At 48.3% G+C, this 22,704-nt stretch overlaps 1 long non-coding RNA gene across 6 annotated transcripts in view; it reads left to right on the forward strand.

Annotated features, from left to right (window-relative positions):
* The window catches only part of LOC104909683 (uncharacterized), a 110,180-nt gene extending 88,852 nt beyond the window's left edge, over positions 1–21,328 (forward strand). For all 6 annotated transcript variants that reach the window (XR_014882134.1, XR_014882136.1, XR_014882133.1 and 3 more), the window contains one exon: positions 20,988–21,328. This is a non-coding gene — a long non-coding RNA (uncharacterized LOC104909683). The remainder of the gene's footprint in view (positions 1–20,987) is intronic.
* The last annotated feature ends 1,376 nt before the right edge of the window (positions 21,329–22,704 follow it).

Consider the following 22,704-nt stretch of genomic DNA (forward strand, 5'->3'; position numbering starts at 1 on the left):
CAGAAATCCCATGTGCATGAAGCAATCCATATAAGACAAAATATATTAGAAAGATAAGCGAGCCTTTCATTTGATCTAGCAGGGCTATTCCACTTTTTAATTTTTTTTTTCTTTTTACAAACTCTTCATCCTATTTTAGATGGACATTCCATCAGGAAGATGAGGTATTCTCACTCTACATCTTTAAAACTGGTGTCATTGGAAGATCAGAGTGTTGTTCTTTGTGTTGTTTTTCCTGAACTCTGTACTCCCCAAACTACTCTGAAAGCAATGAATATATTCCCATGGCAACAGAAGCACAGAGCCTGGGAACTGATCTCAGCAGGGCTCTTCCTCTGGCAATCCTCAGCTGATATAAATCGAGCATCTCTCATGCTGGCACAGGTAGCTGCTGAGGAAGGCATCATTTGGGGTTTGAGTTTCAGGAAGCAGTATACACAGTCCTAATGAGCCATATCTAAGTCTGTAAAATTGTAAGTGCTGTAAAATAGATGGGAAGGGGAGAGTGGCGAGTAATGCTTTTGTGTCTTCTTCATCTACCTGTGCATGGGGAAAACCCAGGACCGGGATGACATGGGTGCTGCCTGTAGGTTGAACAGCCTGCAGCAATACCTTGCGAGTAATGCCATGATGTGCTGGTGAAAAACTTCGCATAAAGGAGAAAGCCAGCTCAGTAGCAGGGCCAGGGGAAAGCCCCTGGCTGCTTGGAAGAGCCACTTAGCTTGGAGTGACAAAGCATGTTGGATCTCATTCTTGTCTCATTGCTTGTGGGGTAGAGACTGTGTGTGGGCAGTCCTTGTTGCAGCCCCATGAGATGCGGGATTGCATCTGCAGAAAGGTGCCAGCAGCAAAAACCCACTGCATTATCGCTGTTGTTAGCTTTGCTTCCCTAACCTTTGTTCAGCCACTGTTTCATTCTGGAAGCACCTTAAGCCCCTCCATCAGTAGAGGTTTGCTAGGAGGATGATAGATTCCCATGGGACTGAGATCCAGGTACAGCCAGAGAGTATAACCAGAACACCTCTAACCAAGCCCTGCCACCTTTCTCCTCTGTGGCAGCTCAGACTGTGCTCATCAGGAGAGGGAAAGTTGGTGGGGAAAACGTTGGAAAGCTTCTAGAGGTGCTAATTAAGCAACTTTAGGTTATAAACATCTTTAATTGGACTAGTTTTTGGTGTCACATATTGCCTCTTGATGAGAAGATTCCTAAAATTAAAGCTGTTTTAATCTGTCTCCTGTTCCTTCTCTCTTCTGTTTGTCTTTCTGGTTGCAAAGAAAAAAAAAAAAATCACTGACACTTCTTGGGCTTTAGTGAATACTGCTATTTTTAAGGCGTTAAATTTGATTTACTTCAAATCTGACCCAGAACTCCATGCTGAGACCAGATTGCCTTTACTAGTGCTGTAGCTAGCTTCCCATTTTTGCATGCAGATTTTTAAGAACAGATGAAAATCAGGCTGGTAAAAGATGCTAGCTCACCCCACCTTAACTAGTAGTGTTCTTTATTTTAACCTTTGACCAGGGATCCTGAAGTACATCACTGTCTTCTTGTGACAAATGGAATGTCATCCTCTTTTCTTCTTTTTTTTTTTCTTTTTTAATAAATGTTTCTTAAATGACAGAGTTGGTTTTGTATTGAATTACAAGATCCGAACACCACCCATCTTCCCTTTGTGGCTCTTCATCACTGTCATGGGCCAGCTGATATTCTCCAGCCTCTATGGGAGCTGGCGTTGCAGTCCACACCAGGCAGGTCATGGCCTGCTCTGCCCAGGGAATCACTGAATATGTCAGGTTTCAGAATTCCCTGTTTGAACTGGTTACAACTTCAAGAGTACCTGCTGGTGTATCTTTTGTGCAAGATCAGTTTTAAATCCATGCCTCAAAATTAGTGGCTCTGTGATGGCACAGAACTGCACGAGCATGGGGGCCAAGCGAAGGAAGGAGCATGACAAATGCGTGAGAACAACTTCAGGAGTTTTCAAGGGTAGGAGGAAGGTGCAAAAGAGCTTTGGGACTGCAAGAAAGGAGAAACAAAAGCAATGTATCTTCTTCCTTGCAGAGGGTGGCCTCTCACTTTGTCCCTACTCTGCTGATCTTCCATGGCTCCTTGCCAGCCTCTGTGCAGACAGAGCGGGGGAGCCTGTGGCCTTCTGTGTGCCCCTCCTGCCTCCCTACTAGCGGGCTCAGCTTCCCCTGCCAAAGGGTCAACACTTTCTCAACTCAGCTGGGTGTTTCATAGCTTGCACAACTCTCATTTGCTTGAGGATTTTTCCGAGGAGTACTGTGCCAAAAGTTGCACTGTAGAGGTTGTATTTCACTTCCACAAGGCTGCTTGCCATTTTCACAGTATCTCACACCATCATGGAGCATACTGTAGGTAACAGAAACCCTTAGTTTTCATGGATGGTTCATGGTGTGGTTTGCTTTGCAAGCCCTGCTCACAGGAAGCAGAGCCTGCAGCCTCTCTGCATGCATAAGGGAATGCATCTCCTTGTGGCAGACAATTTGCTATGAAATCTCCTGGAACTGCTCCAGCTCTATATGCTTTGCAGAAAGAGCATGCTTGGGTACCTTTGTGCTGGGCCTGCTCCCCACAGCCTGCTCTGCCCCCTGGGCTGCAGCCAGGAGGAAAGGTAGCCTCTCTGAGGAAGCCACTGCAAAATGGCTGCCTGAGTGTGGCCCAGCCCTGCGGCAGCAGCCCAGCCCCTACAGCAGAGCTTGGGCCTTGTGAGCCTGCAGGGAAACATTGCCTAAATCTGGGGGGAAATCCTGAAAAGCCCTTTGTGAGGAGTGTATTTTTGCAACAGCCTGTTTCCTCCTTCCCTCTCCTTCCTTTCTCCACCGCTTTGTCTGCTAAATAAAACAACCTACATTTTTGACCTGAATTACTTTAAGTGTCCCTGAAGGCATGTACAGCTACTAGGACTGTGGAAAGGTTTTCTTCTCTAGTGTGGTTAGATAGCTCTGTTAGAGACAGGTCTCAGGCTCGATCCCCCAATATGAGTGCTGTATTTATGTTTTGGTGTACAGAAAATCTGCGTTTGCATTTTTGTAGCACTATCCATCGCAGAGAACCTTGGGCTGCTTTATGAACAGGCACTGATCCTGTGGGGAAAATCTCTTCCCATTTCAGTAGGTGAGACCCAGGGAAAGCTGCAACCCAAATCCTTGCCTCTGCTCTCACCTCTCTGCTGCTGGGGCTTGGGGTGCCAGGCCCCACACCCCTCAGGAATGATCTATCTGTCCGCGCTGAGCGTGCTCCCGCTCTTACTGCACGTTCCGAGTGAGGGGTTTTTGAAAGGACAATGAAATTGCTCGTTTTGGCCTGTTTTAGCACCCTCTCCTATAACATGCATGGCAAGCCTGGCTGAATTAAACCAGCCATACTAATTTCTCTTGTTAGAACAGCCCTGTGTAATGCACAAAATGCTTGGCTTTGGAGGATGATATTACAAAGAAGGACACTGTAATTTAGTGGCTCATTTAATGTGAACCAAGAGAAATATGAGGCATGCCAATGCCGCATTGGGGCTCTATTTATATCCTTTTTGGTGTACGGTATGATTTATAATAAAGGATCATTTTTATATAGTATTAGCGTGGTAATGGAGCTTACTAGGTTACCATGTCTGAAGTTAGGAAATATTGTATTAGAACAAGCTCTGTTAACACAGCGTAAGAATAGCCCTTTCTCCAGTATTAAATCACAATTCCAAGCTTCTTAAAATAAATATTAATGCGCTCTGTTTACCTAGAACGCTGGGCTTTTATGAATGCAGCACCAGAACCTTCATGTCTGAGCTCAGAAGGTATTAAGTGCAACTTCATTTGGCAGTAGCCAGCCTCCACACTCAGCACCTCTGGTGATTTTGCTCACCCGAAGCACTGTCCATGGGAGGCCCAGGAAGAGGGAGAGAAGCAGAAAGCAGAAGAACCTTGTTTGGCTGGTGAGCATGCTATGACAGACTGACGGGAGCATTCCCCTCCTCCATCCCCAAGTGCACAGCCAGCAGTGGGGTGCTGCTCTGAGCTGGGGCATGAGGATGCGGGAACAGAGGGGATGCTGGCAGGAAGGAGGAGGAAGGAGCAGTGTTTACTCGTAGGAGCTTTTCTGAAGGCCACACAGCGAGCGAACAGTGGAGCCAGGATTAGAGCGGAGCCACTCCTGGCACCTTGCCCTCAGAGTGATTCAGAGCTTGTTTCCAAAGCTAGAGAGCTGGTTGAAGTTTCATTTGTCTATCTAGACAGCAACGTGTTCTGCTTCCCATTTAAAGCTCTGGAGCCTTCTGGTGATTCAGAGTGCAGGCAGCAGTTCCCCTGCGTGCTGGTTCTGGTGCCAGCCAGCACAGTGCCTGTGAGTCTTCAGTGCTGTCATGCAGATAGCGAAGGCATCAAAGTGGGTCTAGAGAGAAGGTGGGAAATAATCAGCTGGAGGATTCTGAGAATATGGGGAACTGTCATAGACATGGCCGCATCATGGCAACTGTCCCTTCTGCTTGAAGCTATGGTGTGAGATGGCAAAATGTGAAGGTGCAGGAGAAGGGCTGGTGGCAATCCTGCCATCCTAGCCTGGCATGAAGGAATGGCAATCACAAGCAGACCTCCTCTGGTGCCATCCATAGCAGCACATGCCCCAGCCCAGTCTCCCTCGTGCTCCATCCAGTGCCACTCCCTGTCCCCAGTCCATGCTGCTTTGCTGGAGGGGGGACCCCTCTGATTACCCTCAGGGCCCCCTGGGGACATGGCCGTTGTTGCCAGCTGGGAAGGTGACACACAGGAGCTGACAAAGCAGAGCTGACTGTGCTTCCCAGTGAGCCAACCTCAGTGAAATAGCCCAGCCACTTTGAATGAAAATGAATTAAGTAGCCTGGCAGTAACTCAGACCGTATTTTATTAACTTGGACAGAACTGAGTAACATTAATCCCCCTCCCTGAAATTTCTTATTTTACAGCCAGGTTCTAATATATTAAAATGTGCTGGCAAAGCTTTTGGTAAGTTACAATCCACTTGTCACCAAACAACACACAGCCCAGCATTACCACTTAGGTAGGGGCTGAAAAGAAGTGAGAGGTCAGGTGAGTTTCTGCAGCATTCCACATACCTGGCCAGAGCACCAAGGAGTGGGTGGCTGCTGTACCACCTACAGTTTGTGTTGTAACCTCAGAAAAGTCACCAGCAACTTGCCGTGCATGATTTTCTGTGTGACTGATGCCTGGCTATTCCAGGCTGATGCAGGCCAGCTCTGGCCCTGGGGGTGCATCATTCTGCAGAGCTGCTGTCGAGGGATAAGTCTTTTCTTAGAATCAAGGTTGGAAAAGACCTCTGAGATCATCTAGTCAAAGTGTCAACACGTTACCACCATACCCACTAAACTAAACTTTGTCTTAGCTCAGCAAAATGCCTGAAGAAGTCTGTGACTTACTCTGAGCCTCAGTTTCTCTGCAAAACTGGGGACATCCTTCTGGACCGCTAGGTATTAGGCCTCCACTCTAGTCCCATCAGAAACCAGAATAGTCTCTGTGCTCTAGGCTGAAGCCTTAGCAAGAAATACAACTGCTCTGCCTTTCCTGTTTATTAGCAATAATAATCCTAATAATACTTTGCACATCAGTAAGAGCTTCCATCTGAGGAAATTAAAGCACTTTGCAGTCATTAATGATTTAAGATGCTTAGCCCAACTCTGAGATAAGTAGGGAAAATCATCCTCATTTTTACAAATGGGAAACTCAAGTGAACTGTAGTCGAGTAGCTATGCAGGAAGGCAGCAAGGAGGCAGGTGAGAGCCCCATCCCTGTGGCTTCCAGGTCCATCATGCTCCATGCGGTTGAGCCACCCATGGAGCTGTCAAAAATTGCACTGGGAGAGGAGGATGCAACAGGATGGGACAGGGTGGGTGCCCATGGCCCTGTTTGCTTCCTTGGCCTGGCTGCAGGCACTGCTGCCATTGGCCCTTCAGGGCGGTTACAGGGAGAAGGAATCCTGTTATAAATAGTCAGCTGAACTCCAGCTCTCTGGGCAGTGAACTTTTTGTACATAGCTGCCTTGTAAAATGAAACTACCCCGTGCCTCCCTTGGTGGAAAAAGAAAGCGAGCTGGGACCACACCTCTCCTGTTCTGTGTGTAAATCTGCCCATCGGGACCTGGCAGCACTCGCCTATTTAAATGAAATACTCATTATAGACATGGGACTGCTGGGTGGTTGCTCGTTAACCGTTTGGGGCACAGCTTGAAATAGCACGGCTTGGCCTGGGCCAGGGGCTGAAACAGGATTTTCCACCTCGTAGAGCAACCAGATCTCAGCTGCCTGCTTCCCTCCGCTATGCAGAACTTATAAATAACCCCTTTCTCATCTTCAAAACAGCTGCTGGTTTTTTTTTTTTTGTTTTTTTTTTTTTCAACACACAACATAAAAGAGAGCTGAGCAGGCAGGCGATAGTGAAAGTGCCACCATGTTGCTCTCTTTTAAAGTCCGCTTCCCTCAGTGCAAGAGGAGAGCCCTGGCTGCCCACCGCTGCCCACTGGCCGTGCTGGTGCGGTATTCCTTGCCTTATCCTCACGTCACCTCTCGGCTCTTACTGCCCTTTCCTCTCTGTCTCCAGCTCTTTGACTAATAGCTTTGCTTGCTTTTTATATCTGCGCATGTGGCACATCTGGAGCAAGGCGTGCCTCTGCTTTGTTGTTGTTGTTTTATCTTCCCCTCTATCTATACGTGCGCGTTAGTATTTTTCGCTTTACTTTCCACTGCCATGGCAACTGCTGGCTGTTTGGCAAAAAAAGCTCGCGGGGAAGAAAAGGGGCTCAGAGCGCTCAGCTGGCAGATGTCCAGTGTAATCATGCCGCAGCGCCGAAATGAGGCCGCTGGCGAGCTGCCCAGCTGCAGAGAACAAAGATGTCAGTTCCCTGCGCTGGCGGCGGCGCGGGCTTGGCACCCCTATATGGCTTCCCAGAACTCCTCGCCTTGGCCGCCTTCCATCCCCTTCAGGGCAGCAAACAGGATTAGCACACACAGACTTGTTTTTCTCTTTTCTCCTCCAACTGTTCCAATGACATCATCCCTGCTGCATTCAGCTGCCAGCAGGGTGACTTTGTTGGGTTTTTTGTTGTTGTTGTTGTTGTATTTTTTTTTTTAACAGGAAAAAAGAAAAATGCACACATGCCACAGAGCACAATGTTTTAGGTAATGTTAAATGAAAACCCCCAAAGTGCAGCGAGCTCAAGCAGATGAAGCCAGATGCGCTGTATTTTTTTTCTTTTTCTTTTTCATAATTGAATTCCTGCAAGATAAAAATCTCATTTTCCTCAGTAGGCTGTAATCAGCGCTCGCAGAGCTGTGGTTTCCAACTGCCCTCGTCATGTGCTTCCTTATGAAACTCCGCCGAGAAATCGCCTTGGCACGGGCACCCATTTAAAGGGCCCGGGAGCGGGCAACAACCCCGGCACCCCAAAGCAACCTGGGGCTGAGGGGTGCCAGGACCCCCACCCCGCCCACTGTGAGGCCCTGGGCTCTGCAGGGTGGTGCCTACCCTGCTTGCTGCTCTGCTGGCAAACCACTGGGCTTAGGAGAGCTGTTAATTGCTGCTGGACGTGGCAGGGAGAGACTGCATTTCATCCCTCACAGTCTAGTTGTTGGGTTTCTTTTCGCTTCTAGACATCTGTGGGGCATTTTCCTCTCTTCACTGTGTCTCTTTGCCAGCTGAACAGCACAACAGTGCTCTACTCCCCAGCACTGCGGGAGCCCCAGGAGTGCCACCTCTAGGGAATTTGGGCAACAGCCGACCCATCCTTCCCACCCTTCCCACTGCCTCTCACTGTGGCCCACCTCCCACCACGTCCCTTCTCCCCAGGCTTGCTTCCTCAGCCACAGAGCTCCTGTTTCCCTTGGCACGGACTGCAGGATGCGATGCGTGTTTCCTCTTATCACTGCACCCAAGCAAGCCCTGGAAGCCGCCTGGCAAGAATAGTGTGCTCTACACAAGGGATGAGTCAGTGGTGGAAAGCTCTTGCTCTGGGAACCAGGCACATAGGTGTGCCTGTTGGCTCTTGGGGTGGACCTAGCTGCCGGCAGCCATGCTGGTGCATGCAGCTTTTGCCTACTTCTGCTTTTGGCTTTGAAGAGCTGTGGGGGCACAGGGACAGATGGCTGCTCTGGTTCTGCGTTGGGTCACTCAGGCTTTCTGGTGCATGGATGGACAGAAGGACACACTGCATGACAAGCAGGGGCTGCTAGGAAAGCTTTATGTAAGAGGCTTGCAGTACAGCAAGTGTTCCACTCCCAGAGCTCCACATTGAAGTTGGCAGCACTTCAAAACCTCTGTTTCATAACTGGCGAGAAATAGGATTTTCTAACAGCCCTGGGATGACTCTGCCTGTTGTGCAGGGACCTGGGATTTTATGAGTTGTTAACGGTTAACCAGGCAATGGCCTATATCGTTCGGTAGCTCCATTCCTCGTGTGGAGATGCATTATTCTATCTGCCTGCCAGCAGCCATGCTCCCCCTGCCCACCTGCAAATAACAGAACTCAGGAATTAATTAACAATTAATTGCAACCAAATAATTACAGAATCGGCTGTCAGGAGAGATGCTGTGAGTGGTTTTCCCAGGATGGGAACTGCCCTTTGAGCTTCCCAGGTTGGGGTGTTTGCAGGAGCCCTGGGCAGGGGGCAAGCTGGAGGGGTGCTTTCCTGGGAAATGAATTCCAGGGGCACTTGGATTTCCTGGGAAAATGGGGCAAAGCAGAGCTTTGCTCCCTGCTCCTGTGCCAAATGGGATGGCAGCATGCTCCCTGCTGGGCTCTTGTCCATCTCCCACTCTGTGCTGAGATGGGCTGATGGCACAGGAAAGGCATGGAAAAAAAAACAACACAAGTGCATTAGATATATTCATGAAGATGGAAGAGGACCAGGTATTCATCTTATTCATCTCTCTCCTTGCTGATGAGGAGTTATTCTCTCCTGGACATTGTCCAGCATTTTGTCCAGCCTGGTTTCCAATGATTCAAGTAATGGGGCTTCCTTTGGGAGACTCCAACACTATCTAATGCACTTTTCTGTTCAGAAGTGCACCTCACCCTGTTTGGCTCTGGCAGCCGTTCTCCAGCTGTGGGTCTGCCTCCCAACACCCCAGCTGTGGTGACCTGCTGTCCCCTCTGCTGCCCTCAGCCACCCAGCCTCCAAAGCACTTCTGGGTGCAGAGGCCCTCCCAGTGTAGGGTGAGGCCCTGTGGGACACGTAGGCCCAGTGTGTGTCGAGACAGTTTGACCAAACCAGGGAGAGGTGGTGGTGGCTTCATGACAGTTCTGTGGTTCTCCAGCTCTGGGCCAGCAAGCCTGAGCTCAGTGGCTGGCACAAGGAGTGTGCAGCTGGAAGGATGCTCTATTTAATGCTGACTACTAAAGGCCCACAGGGGCTGTCCTGGCCAAGTAGGACTGCTGAGGCACAGAAACACCCTGGCCACAGAAAGTCTTTTCCTTGGCCATGATCCCTGTAAAGGGTCAGGCAAGAGGTTTGGGTGTTGGAACTTCTCTGTGTAGCTCCAGGATGGCAAACTGCCAGGCCTGGGTGAGCTCAGTCTTGCTTCTCACCAGCACCACCAGTGCACTTGGAGAATGTGTGGTGCCCATGTGCCTGAGATGGGGATGCAAAGGCTTCTTGTGCAGTTAGAATAGTAGAGCAGGCCTAAGTTTCACATGTGAGAGCACCTAACAGGCAGCAGTTTCCTTTCTTTCACAGAAATGGCCTGAACAACCCCTGTGCTGCACGGAAGCTGCAACCTGCAGCTGGATCACACCTGGTGTCCTCCTCAGCACCTTGTATGAAGGTGCAGGAGGTCCCCTGTTCCCCACCAGCCAGCTTGAATTTGCTCGGGAGGATGCATTTCTGTGGACGTATTCTGAGTCTCTCCTTGCCTCCTCACCCAATTCCCATTCTCTGCATCCCTGCACTGCAGCTCTTTGGTGCAGAATGCTCCACGATGGGCCCTGAGCTCTTCCACCTGTGCTCCCCTACCCAGAAGAAGTCCCAGCCCCAGTTCCCCCCATGCCACATCTCCTCATCTTCCGGGCACTTGTGGCTCAGCATGTCTTGGCCAGAGTCAGATGTTGCTCCTCTGGCCAAACCCCTCGCAGCAGGACACTGTGCTCTCCCTCTTTTTGTTTCCTTTTGTTTATAGTACTTGATCCAGCTTCCAGGCCATGCGCAAATGCTTCACTCCCAGCCAAGTTGAACTTGTTTCAAGGAAGATTGCACAAGAGCCCTGTGCTGTTGCTGGGAGCCAGGCCTGCTGGACTAGCTGCTTTGTCCTCCTGGCCCCAGCCCTGCCCGAGGACCTGCTGGCACTGATCCCACCACAGTGCAGTCAGCAGGATGCCTCATGGACTGTGGGAGGAGCAGCAAAGTCCAACAGAGATCATGGACAGGCTTTGCAAATTTAAGAAAGAAAAAAAAAGGGGACACCAAGAGCAGCAGAAGTTTCTCTTGGTTGATTCACTCTCTGTTCAAGCCGTACTAACTGCTAGTAGTAGCTCCAGCTCACCGTAGGTATAAATCACTTATCTTCTGGTGACATCAGCTCCAGTCTGTGCTGGGGCTGAGCAGTAGGAGCCACTGCTGGCCTCAGCAGAGGATCCCGGCTCCGAGCCTTGTGTTAGCTGAAATAGCTCTGCCAAAGTCATTGGAGAAGAGTGGTCTCAACAGCAGGCACGTCCTGCAGCCTGAAGCAGCCTCTCTGCTAGCAGGTCCTGAAGAAACAGCTCACTGGCTCACCTCTTATAGGCTGTCTCATCTTTGGCCATAGGAAGCACTTACCTCTCACTTCACAAGCACTGTGTGAATTCCAAGTGACAAGAAAGCCTTGCTTTCTATCCACAGGTTTAAAAATGCTGCAGGCAAGTAAAAAACACTGAATTTTCTTTTTTTGTTGTTTTTGTTTTGTTTGGTTGGTTGTTCTGTCTTTTCACTGACCTTGTCAACACAGATAGCAAAGAGCTGATGGGGGAATACTTGGAAAAATCAAACCTATCTACACAAGCATACTGCAGTAGAGTGGACCCTGAGAGAATACACTGACCTTCTCAGCCTCTGTCAATTATTTTTGAAAAATCATGGGGAATGAGAAGTTGCAGGGCATGGAATATTCTTCATCAGTTTGTGTTGAAGAAGTTGAAGTGCCTCGTGATACCTATTGCCATCATCATGAAGAAACTTCGCTTCCTTCCCTGACACGGGAGCCTTCACACTTTGAAGTAATTAGGAGTGACTTAAAATCCCTTGAGAAAGCTCTGCCTTTCCCAGAGGTGGGATTCCAATCCAAGCTGATTGCCAAAGTTTGAAAATCATAGTCCAAGCTGATCGTACTAGTTCTGCTTGCAGGGCATGAGCAGGAGCAGTCATCCCACAAAGCATGCCTCACTTATATACCAAATGGGACCAACCTCTTGCTGAAAGTGCCCATCTTCCCCACAGCACATTTGGGATTTGGGATTTGGTTAGCTGCAGGTACCTATATAGGGAAGGTGTGCACTGAATGATGTGGCCCAGTCTGGAGAACCAACTTGCTTTTGACCTTTCAAAGCCATAGAGATTGTTCCCCATGACCCGCGGTGGATATGCAGTGACATACCATGGATATGAATGAGCCTGCTCACTGTTTCCCCTCACCCTTCACAGTACGGCCCACATGGTGAATATGCTGGCAGTGGTTAAGGTCCGAGGGGCTGCTTGGACCTTACATTTCATCCATTCCCTTGCCCTCTTTGAGCCCAAGTGTTTGTATTTGGATGCTCCAAATTCTGCCTGTCTCCCATGTCTTACTGCAGCTTCTTAGCTGTTGGCTGTCTCATTAAAAGCCTTGATGAATGCAATGATGCAGCCCCCAAATTATTCTCCCTTTCACTGATTTCATTCGAGTACATGGTAATATTTTCCCCATACTTTCCAATTTAACATAATGCTGATAAATGATATGACACTGATAAATTTTCATTTTATTTAAGGCTGTTTATCATCCATATCTATTATGGAAAGTCATCAATTATGCAAAAAGCATGAATGTTTAAAGAGCCTCTAAAGTGTCTCTATTTATGGATTGCATGTTGCGTCTTCTTTCCCCTTGCCTGAGCACACACCAGTGAGGTTCCTCCATTAAGTATCATTTTTGCACAAAGAGCTTGAAAAATGGAACTTGACAGGGGCATCCTAGGCAGGCTGGAGGCTTGCTGCAAAATATGGCTGTGCTATAAAAATCTCACTTCACGGGAGAATCCCACAACCCTCCAAGCTAGGTCTACATCAGAAGACCAGTAAACCAGACAGATGCAGTGTGCCTTCGGTCAAAAAGCCACACTCTGGTACTCTCCTGAAGCTGCCTTCCATAGCTTAGCCAAGGCCTCTTGGTACATGTGAATACTGCCAGTCCCGCTGTGGGTCCTGGAAGGCTCTCACTGGCAGAGAAGCACAGCTCACAGCCCAGCTGTGCTGGGATTTCCGCAGTCCCTGGAAAAGCTGCATCGTTACAGCTCATCTCTGAGCTTGCACACAGACCTGTTTGCTACAGAGGACCTTTTTCTGCTTTCAGGGCAGCATCTTTGCAGTCACCTTGCATGAATGCCGGTATAAGTGCCAGCTTGTTGCGGTGTGTGTATTAAATCACAGTGCTGGGGAAGTTTTGCAGTGAGGAAGGCGAGTCAGAGAGCAGACACCTCACAGAGGCCCTTTAAAGCGGTCTGAGACGCTGGCATCTTGGATCATTTTTTTCTTTCCTTTCAAGACGCTGGGGGAAAAAAGAGCTAAAGTAAGGAAATTAGATTGTAAAAAGCTAATTTACCAAACAGCACCGTCCTGGCCTGAATCTGATCTCACATATGAAGTGCCAGTAAATCCTGAGTCACCCTGCACACATCTGGATGCTCCTTGGCAGCAGCGCGGCTCTGTTTATTCAGGTCTGAGGGGGCCCGCAGCTGTGGTGGCAGCAGCGTGCGACAGGAAAGAGAGAGTTTTCTCACACGTCTGACACAAGACTCCAATTGTGGTGACTGCTGGCGCTGACCTCCCCGTGCAGGGGCTGCTGGCAGGAGGCACTGCAGGCTGTGCTGGCCGCCATGCCTCGCTCATGGCCCCCAGCTCTCGCTTCTCCCTGCTTCCTCCCAGCTCCCACAAAATGGAGCACTGGAGACATTTAACAAAAGCTGCGCAGATGTGGCTTCTTCCTTGGGTTATCAGGAGGCTGAGGCAGCAACTGGGTTTCTGCTCTTTGGAGATGCAGGCTCCTTGCTCTGCATCCCAGTGGCTGTAGCAGCAAATCCTAAATGTGAGGGTTCCCTTGGCACCGTGCTCTCACAGGCCTCCTCCAGTGAGATGGTTTGCTCTGAATTACACTTCTGGATGCCTGTAGTGTTGGGAAGTGTCCTGCGGCTGCTGTAGGTTTGGGTACTTAAATAGATCTCTGAGGTAATTAGTTGTGCTTTTAAATTACTTACAGTTTCTATCGTGCTGTAGGGGATGTGTCGGGTTGTGAAGAAGGGAGCGTGAAGCTGGCGCAGTGGGATGTGTGGTGGCATCTGGTGTTTTTAAATGTGCCATACAAGGTCACCTTTGTGCTCTGCCTGCACCCTGCCTGCCTACCGCAGAGCTTGATGGACTTCGCCATGGAATCATTCATTTTCTTTCACTCTTCCTTTTCTCTCATAGCCATCAGGACATGCCCTTGGCAGTGTGGCGTGCCTTTAAGCCAAGCAAGCAATAACACAAGAGAGGATTTGGAGCCATTGTATCTTTTACAGAGTGCATTAAAGGCATGAGATCAAAGGCTGGCTACCTCTTGTGCTTGAAGAGTTCCTGTGGCACATTAGCAGGGAAATTTTCTTTACTGGCTCAAATGGCTGTGCACATTTTCCATTAAGATTCTGTTTTTTTCCTCTAGTCTCACAGGAGGAGGATGGCTTCTCCCATCACACACTGCCTCACAGTGTTCTTGTCCTGGTCTGACCTGACTGTCACAAAGCTTGCTATGGATTTTGTACCTGTAGACTGTTGGGCTACATCAGAACTGCTCTGCCCAAGAGAAACCATTTGCATCACAACTGTGAGCAAGTCCAGCTTCTCTTGTGACACACAGAAAACTGTTATTCAGCTCAGGTAGCTCTCTCCCTTACATGATGACAAAAGGGTGATGTTTGTTTCCGGCCCTCTGAGAGGCCACCCACGGCCCTCAGTGTCCCAGCATGTTCCTGTGCATGTGAACATCCTTGAGGCTGCTTTTTGGAGATGGCTGTCACATCGTGTGGGTCAGTTCCACTATATGCCAGTAATCCATGCTATGGCTTTGGTATTTCACTTCTGCTGGACACACTTTCCAGTGCATCCTGGGAGCATGCTTGTCTTGCCATAACTGCATCCCATCGGTACCCCAAGTCATTAATCACCTTTTTCCCTTCTGCTGGTTCCAGACGAATTCTCAGTTCATAGCGTAAGTTCCTGCTGTTAATCCATAAGCCATAACCTTTATGTTGGGTACTGTTCAACACAATTAGATTTCCATTACATGATGTTCTTTCCTGCAGTTAAACATGACTTGCTTTACTTATGCAGCCAGCCTCAGGTGAGATTTAATTGTAACCTGGGGGTTCGAGCTCTGTGCTTGCATACCACTCTGTGAACCCTCCAGTCCACCAACCCATCACCCGTACTCATCTCAATATATGAGCAATCACCCACAGTTCTCTGCAGCCTTGTTCTGCCGGGCTGAGCACAGAGTATGCAGCCCAGAAGGCTTGTTCAGCGCTGGCACGGCCAACCTGAGGCTGAACAGCAGCCTTGTCCAAAGAACCCACTCTTTCCAGAGCAAAGAAACTCTTTCCATTAGCCGAAGAATGAATCCAGGATGGCTGGGAGTCAGGTCACCCTGACTGCAATGTAAACATGGTACCTGCTCTGGTGCAAGCTGCAGTGGAAAACAAAGGCACAATAGACCAGAGAAGGTCATTACACACAATTTGATCCAATTATATATCTAAACCCATGGCTCTTTGTGCTGCGAGTTTGATTTTGTGCTCAGAGGCAGAGAAAACAGCCTTATATATAATGGAGCAGTGCTGGGCACTGAAGTGCATCTCCTCTCACATAAAGCAGCAGTAATGCCTCCTAAATCCACCTGTCCCTCAGCTGAGCATTCATTTACCCACACTCCCATGGCCGCAATTCCCTGCGGTTAAAAAATGTTGATATGCAGGAAAAGTTTCCTCTGGCAGTGAGGGCTGCGGCCACCCCCCTCCCCGGGCCCAGAGGCTGCTTTGATGCCACGAGAGCATGACAGTAAGAGAAATGCCTGGGGAAGTGAATCAATAGCGGCAGGCCGGCCAGCTGCAGGGTGAGGACGGGGTAAATTGCTGGAAGAAACTTTCCCAGCCACCAGACAAGTTGGGAGAACAATACAAAGAACAGGATGTGAGGCACTTCCCGGCACTGGCGACTCTGCGCCAAGGAGCGCGGCCGCTTCCAGGGCTATCTTTATACCCCTGTAATCTGGAGACATTTTCTACTATTTTCTCTCAATTTCTGTGCTCATTGGGAAGCTGTTGTTTCTTTTAGCTCTCCTTCAGAAAACCAATCCTTGCTGCTAAAATACGAGGCTGTGTTCCTCCGCCTTTCCGATCAGTGCCATCCCTGGCAGATCTCTGAGCGAGACTGGGAATAGTCCAGTTCCCCCTCTGGCATCTGGTTGATAGAGCAATGCCCACGCTTTTTGCTTTTCCCATCACTCTCCCTCCTCCCGTCCCTGAGGGATGGATACATTTGTTGCTTGTTCTGATGTCTGTTACCAACCACTCCCATCTCCATGTGTAGATCCCATAGAGGTGCTTCTGCCTAGAATATCTGAGCCATTGCAAGTGAAAGAAAAAAAAACACGACCCTGTGATTTTCCTCCCTGTTATCAGGAAACAGGTTTGTTTGTTTTTTAATGAATGCAAAAGAATGCAGATAGCGGAGAGGAAAAGCCTGGGCTCTGAGCTCTGTGTTTCTTTATTTAGGTTCCTCCATGTGCATCAGCTGAGCCCAGCAGGCGGCAAAGCAAGAGGTGGATGTTATTTCAGGAAAAGCCTGGCCCCTTGGGCTTGAGACAGAGCAGCATCCCAGGCTGCAGTCCCCTGGCTCTTGTTGCACGTAGGGAATTTGGACAGAAAAAGGAATCCCAGCAATGTGGCTTTTCTCTTCTGTCCCCTAGGTTTTCCAGAGCTAGGTGTATCAAAGGCAGCTCAATTCTACTGGGACAGGTCACAAGGTACTGTGTGGTCTGGTATTTCCCACTGCTCTGGTGCTGTACATTAAAATAGGAGACCAAAGAGCATTTCTGTGGCATAGTGTGGGAGACTGATGGTATATGGCGGTGCCGGAGGCTCTGCTGCTCGTGGGAGCGGGATGGTATGCCACGTGGGAGAAGTAGCGGTGCCCCGTGGTTGTGCTAGGTGGCACGGGCTGAACAGCAGCAAAAGGCTCCTTCCAGCCGCAGGCATGCTGCAGTGCTCTCTGGAAACCACAGCTGAAATCACAGTCACATTGATGTCAACACCAAAAAGGAAAAACAAACAGCAAAGCAGTGTGACAGACTCAGCACAATATTTCTCTTAACTTACTGATCAACACTTCATGCAAGTTTTAGGTGTTTCTAGCTTACTGAATGTCCAATTCTACTCTCAAAACATCATGTCAGCATGAAAAGTAGGAGTGTATCACATGCAGTGAGCTGCTTAGACTTTTCATTTTTTTCAAATGTACATATTTTGGTCACAGCTCTTTGCTGAATTCAGCACAGATGCAGGTTTGGTCAGCCTGAACTTGCATCTTTCAGTGCATAAAACATTCATTGCACTTTTTTTTACCTGGCTGTAGCCATGATGTTGTGTGAAGCACTGTTTCCCTATACCTGGGTAGCTAGGGCACATCTGTTCTTTGGAATCTGAGAAATTCTGAGATAGGTCACCTTTACCTCTAAAACCAGTGCTCATTTGCACTTTGTAAAGCACATTTCCTCCTTAGTCACGCAGGATTTTTGCTTCTTTCAAAGTATTTCTTTTGTAGCAGATTTTTATGCAGATTTTTATGCAATAACTTATTACTAGGTTGTTTTCTATTGATGCGGAGAAATCTTTCATGCAATTTGCATCCCATTAACAGCTTCATAAGAGATGATCCTGATTCTAATAGCTCTGCACAATAAGCCAGTAAAGCCAAATATGGAAGGGATTATGAAGTGCATTGCTGTTATACCCACAAAATGGCTCATTCTTTCGAAACGGAGGCATTGACTCCTCTGACACCAAAGGTTAGTCCTAAGAGTTACAACTGTCTGGTATTTTTTCAGCAGTGCTTTGACTGCTTTTTATATCGTGCTTTTTTTTTGCCCTGTCCATTTTCTTGTGCTAGCAGCAGTGACCACAAAACCATAGCAGAGCCCCAGTCCTCAGGGAGTGATGCCTCACAGGTGGGTGTCAGATGCAGCCTTCCAGGTGCAAAACACTGCTGGATTCCAACACTGTAATAAAACCAGTGTTACATCATTTCTGCGGAACAACAACAGAACCTGCCTTGGGGTAGGTATATGCACTAGCCATTGTCCCTGTCACAAACACCTTCCTGTAGGCATTTTACACCATATACTACAAGTTTCCACCACCTATAGGACAGGCCAGGAGTCTTTGCTGAGGCTCACAGAGATGTTTTGATGCTGCGTGGGCTGGTGGGGAGAAGTACCAGCCATGGAAATGAGTAACTCTCTCCCTGGTATCAGTTTCAAGCCGCTGTCTCAGTGTTTTCCTACAATTTCATAAACCAAGGATTTGAAGTGAAGGGCAGACAATAGAACCTGGCCTCCTGCTCTGTAGAGAGATAGAGAGGAGTGCTTGTGTGGGAAAACTCATCTCTGCATGAGACCCTGTGTGTTACATCAGTCATGCACAGTACCTGTGTGTAAGACAGGCATAGAGGCTTCATGGCAGTGGTGGTGGCCAGAGTAGCACTCGTGTTGGGGTCACCAGCATTTGCTTATGGGGCATCCCCTGTCTGTCTTGGCTGGAGAGCCAGTATGAGCCACCATAGCCACCACAGGCCGCTGCTGCTCCCCACACTCACTTGAGCTGTGCCAAAGCAGCCATGTGGTACATAAAGAATGTGACTACATAAAGAAGGCAGAGCAAGGCAGCAGCTGAGCGGCGGGAAGGTTTCTGCCCCCGTTCCTCAGCAAGCACAGGCGTGTGCTATGCTGATACTTCTGTTTCTTACCAGGGTTGGAAAATTGCAGCTGTGGTGGATGAGATGGTGGGGGAGTGGGAGTTGGGCAGTCTGGTGTGGTGGGAAGCTGGCTCGAAGGAGAGAAGGGGGCTGGTGGGAGAGGGAACAGTAGAGACCCAGAGCACGGAGGGACCTGCCTAAGGCTCACTTTTCCTTCCAGCCACCTTGCCTGCTCCTGCTTCTTCTGGGAACAGCACTGGGGTCACTCAGCCATCTGGTTCCCTCGTGCCCTTTCTTTTCCTGAAGGTCACAGCCTGACATTCTCACACATGAAGTAACCGTCCAGGATCCTGGGAAATACATGAGAGGGCTCTTTCTTGAACTGTGGCAGTGCCACACTCCTTACTAGTGTACATATAATGTTGTATGTGTTGTTAACTAGCTCTGTTGCCTAACAGAGAGTTTCCTCCATCTGCAACAAACAGCAAATTTTTTTTACCTTCTTTGGTCACATTCATACGTACTCCTTTTCTATTTCAATTGCTCAACCATTATATGGTTTTAATGCATTTGAACCACTTGAGTAGTTTGGTATGATCTTTGACTTCATGGTCATGAGTGTTGTCATTATGCCTCCATTTGATTTGGAGGTTGCCTGCAAGTGGAGTCCACCACACCAGCTGCTATCACAGTGTTGATGAGGTGAATGCAGTACAAAAGAGCTCAGTGTTACCCTTCTCACCTCAAGGGTCCTCCTCCACCACCCCTGGCTACCTGGGGATGCTGCTCTTGTAATGATAAGCCAAGGTTCTTGTTTCTCATGTCTGTAGCAGACTCCTGTTCACAGACTGCCATGGTGTTGCCAGGCCACATCTGGCCTGCATTCAGCCTGCTTCAGGCTTAGCATTGGCAGGGGCTCGATCCCGGCTTCGGTTCTGTATGAGTATGGGTCAGCCCTGGTGGGATGTCTTCTGTTTTTTTTAGGGCCTCCTGCCAGATGCATGCTCCTCATGGGTGCTCTGCTGCCATACTTCAGGAGGCCTGGCTCCAGAAAACATGGTTGTAGTCACCTCCTGGGACATGGGGTGCCTGTCTCACAAGCCGTATCTCCTGCCTTCAAAATGCAATTCATGTCCACAGGATTTTATACTAATCCAAGTTTTTGTGCGTCTTAAATTTCTAGCATCTGTAGAGTGTAGCTTTACCAAACATTAAAAGATAGTTCAGCCAGTTTTAACATGACCCTCCCATGCTTTCTTTTCCCTTGCTTTCGGGATCTGAGTTTTCCTTTCCTCTGGCTTGTACATGTTTAACCTGTTGTCTTGTTCTTCTACAACCCTTTTATGTATTCTCTCAGACATGGATTCTGTTTTCTTCATTTTCCACTTCTTGTCTCCCCAGTGGCCTCCAAAACCATCTCTAATCCACTGCCTTTTGCTTCAGATATTTGCACCTTCTGGCTGGCTCTGCTGTCATCTGGATGCCCTCCCATGCAGAAGGGAGGATGTAGCTTAGCACTTCCTTCTCCATCAGTCTCATGGCAGAAGCAAGGCACATTTTCCTCTTTTCCCCAGCGGCAGAGGTATATGGGATCTCACCCTGGCGGAGCTTGCCATCTCAAACACCACATTCATGTGCACAGAGCTAGCACTCATCTTAGAAGCCCTTCCAGTGCTGGGCCAGCAGCCATAGATTTTACCTTAATGTCTTAACACATGTCTTTAAGTGTTACCCTTGGTAAAGTATACTTTACCAAAATGATTATTTTCATTACAGTTGGTGTTCAGTTTTCCAGACACTTGGTACTGTGTGGATTTATATTTCAGACCACAACAGTTGTAAGTCAAATGTTGTGCTCCTCAGTATAATTTCCTTTTGCTGTGATTTTATTTCTTCTGGGCCTTCTGGTAATCCTCTCTTAATATTTTCCACTGCAGCACTGCAAGGTCCGTGCTGGCACTGAAGGCTTTTACATCTGAAACACACCATCCTGCTGGCTGTAATTAGTGCTGACATGCACACACACAGACTGCTGCCAGGAAGCAGAAACACTGTCCTTTAGCCTTACTCATATGGAAAGGTCGGAGCTTAGGGGTGGCTTTCTTGTGTGCAGATGCCTTCAAGCACTGGGAAGCAGGGAGCTATGGCACTGCTCTTGGTTAAACGACAAACTCATCTACCCAACCATATAGCTGTAGCCTTGACAGGTTACATTTCTGTTTGCAGTGTCACTTCCTATCATGCCTGCAGCGGAGGTAACTGTTTGCACTGTCATAACATCTCTTCTGCTGGTGCTTCCTGGCCTGCGACACTGCAGAAATTACCGCAGGGCGCATCGCCCCACTCTCCAGACTCTCACTTGAGGATGGCACACAGGCAGTCATAAGGCCCCAAGCAGCACAAGCAGCACAAGCAGCTGTGGAACCTGCCAGACTCTGAGCTGCCTCCTGATTGCCTGCCCAGGGTTTCCTGCCTGAGCTCTTGGCCATAAGTGGCCTCATGCCGAGGGGATTGCAGCTCTGGAAGTGGGCATCACTGCAGACCTTCCAGTAGTCACTTGGGGTGGGCTGATGAACAGGTCCGTCTGGAAGAGGTCCTGAACCAGCTCCTTTTGAGAAGTCCTGGAAACGTATGAAAGCTAATAGGCACAACAGTTGTCAATAAAATGCCTTCTGTTAGATTTCAGATCATTTCAGGAATGAGTACAAAGAGATGGCTGCGTGGTGCCCCTGACGTTGATGGAATTTCTTTCTTCTCTTGCAGTAAAAGCAAGGCTACTTGATGCCGGCGAGAAACATGTGGCTGTCCCACACATTGCCTGAAATTCACAAAAGGAATCATTGGTACTGCTGATTTCAGGTGTCTTCTATTAATAATGAAAAGAAAAATTGAGCGTTTCCTTTGTACAATTTGTAATGCTCTGCTAATCTGTGTAATCTGCAGCTAGAGTCCATTTGTGCTGCGTCTGCAACAATTTCCCTGCTTTGTCATTTCCATCGCAATACGTAGGTGTTGTCTATTTTGCTTGTAAGGTCATCTCAGGCAGTTCTGGTTTGAAATATTTGTACTGCGAGCTTTCCCCAAACATGTGATAGTTTCTATTGGCTGCTCTTCTTGTTTGGTTTCTTTTTATCTCCTTTATGGGAGGGGAAGTGGATGAGCTGGGAGGAAAGATGAAATGTCCTTTGTGTGCAGTCAGAGACAAGTATCATCCCCACACAGTGATGAGATCTACCCTCACCTTCAAATGCTTCTGCTCCAAGCTGCAACTCACATTTACATCCACCTCTACAGACATAGAACTGCACAAGGAACTCCCAGTTGCTGTATAATGAATTGGATCCTAACCCCTCCTTGAGAGATCAACCTTACAAGATGCTCTTTGTCCATGTCCCTGCATATCTGCTGGTCCAGGCCCACTACCAGCCCACTTCTCTGCTGATGTGAGGAAACCCAGCTCCAGGGAGACACCATCAGCCACACTAACATGTAGCACACGTGTGACATCTCTTCTAACAAAAATATGGCTAGACAGTGTTTTATGTGCCTGGCATACATAACTATGTCGCTGTGTCAGTGCACTGATGAACTTCATCTCAGAGAAGTACAGAGAGTTAGCAAGAAGACAAGAAGTGGTAAAACAAATGAACATAGCCAAGCTGCTATGTTTTATGGCAGTGCATGAGCATGTCCAAAGCATTTCTTTAAAAACATGCTGTGCTCTTACTTGTGCCATGAGCCCCCATTCTTAGTTAACCTTCAGGCGTTTAAGGTCAGAAGGCACCATCTGAGCCATCAATTCTGCTGTACGTGTAGGAGACTGGGTCATGAGAAAGGAGAAGTGAATGAATCTCATGAAGACAGAAAGGAAATACCTCTAGACTCAAGATAGGATTCAGATGGGATTGCTGAGGACTACCAGAGTTCCCTCTTTGCGTTTCACTTCAACTGAGATGGAGTTCCCCTTTCTTGCACTGAGTGTTAGGTCTGCGGGCAGCCAGGGAAACGTCAGCTGCAGACTTGATGTGATGAAGTGCAGAAGTCTAATGTAGCAAAGAGAAAGGATGAGGCTAGAGGGGAAGAGGTTAATGAGTAGAGAGGGACACAAACCTGCATGATATAAAAGCCTGGAGGATTTAAGGGGCAAGCTAAACATGAACAGGAAGATGACAGAGCTGCATTTCTAAGTACCTGAGGGAAGGCAGGTAGTTGTGTTAGTTGTGGCTGTCACAGCTAACAGATGCATTGAGGCACAAGCAAGGATGTCTACAGCAGCCAGCAGGAAACATTTGACAGACCAGGAGATTAGATTACCATCAAGGTAAGAGAGGAGAAAGCCTGAGTTTGTGGATATTTATGCATAGCTATGGTATTGCTATGTAAGCTGCAAGAGGAAACCCTTAACAACAGATTCCCAAAAGCTTGCTATGAGATGTCACTTCTGTCAGGGGAATAATACCAAGTAGGCTGCAAGCAAATA

Source organism: Meleagris gallopavo, chromosome 2 (genome assembly GCF_905368555.1).
Source record: "Meleagris gallopavo chromosome 2, MGAL_WU_HG_1.1, whole genome shotgun sequence".
NCBI lineage: Eukaryota > Metazoa > Chordata > Aves > Galliformes > Phasianidae > Meleagris > Meleagris gallopavo.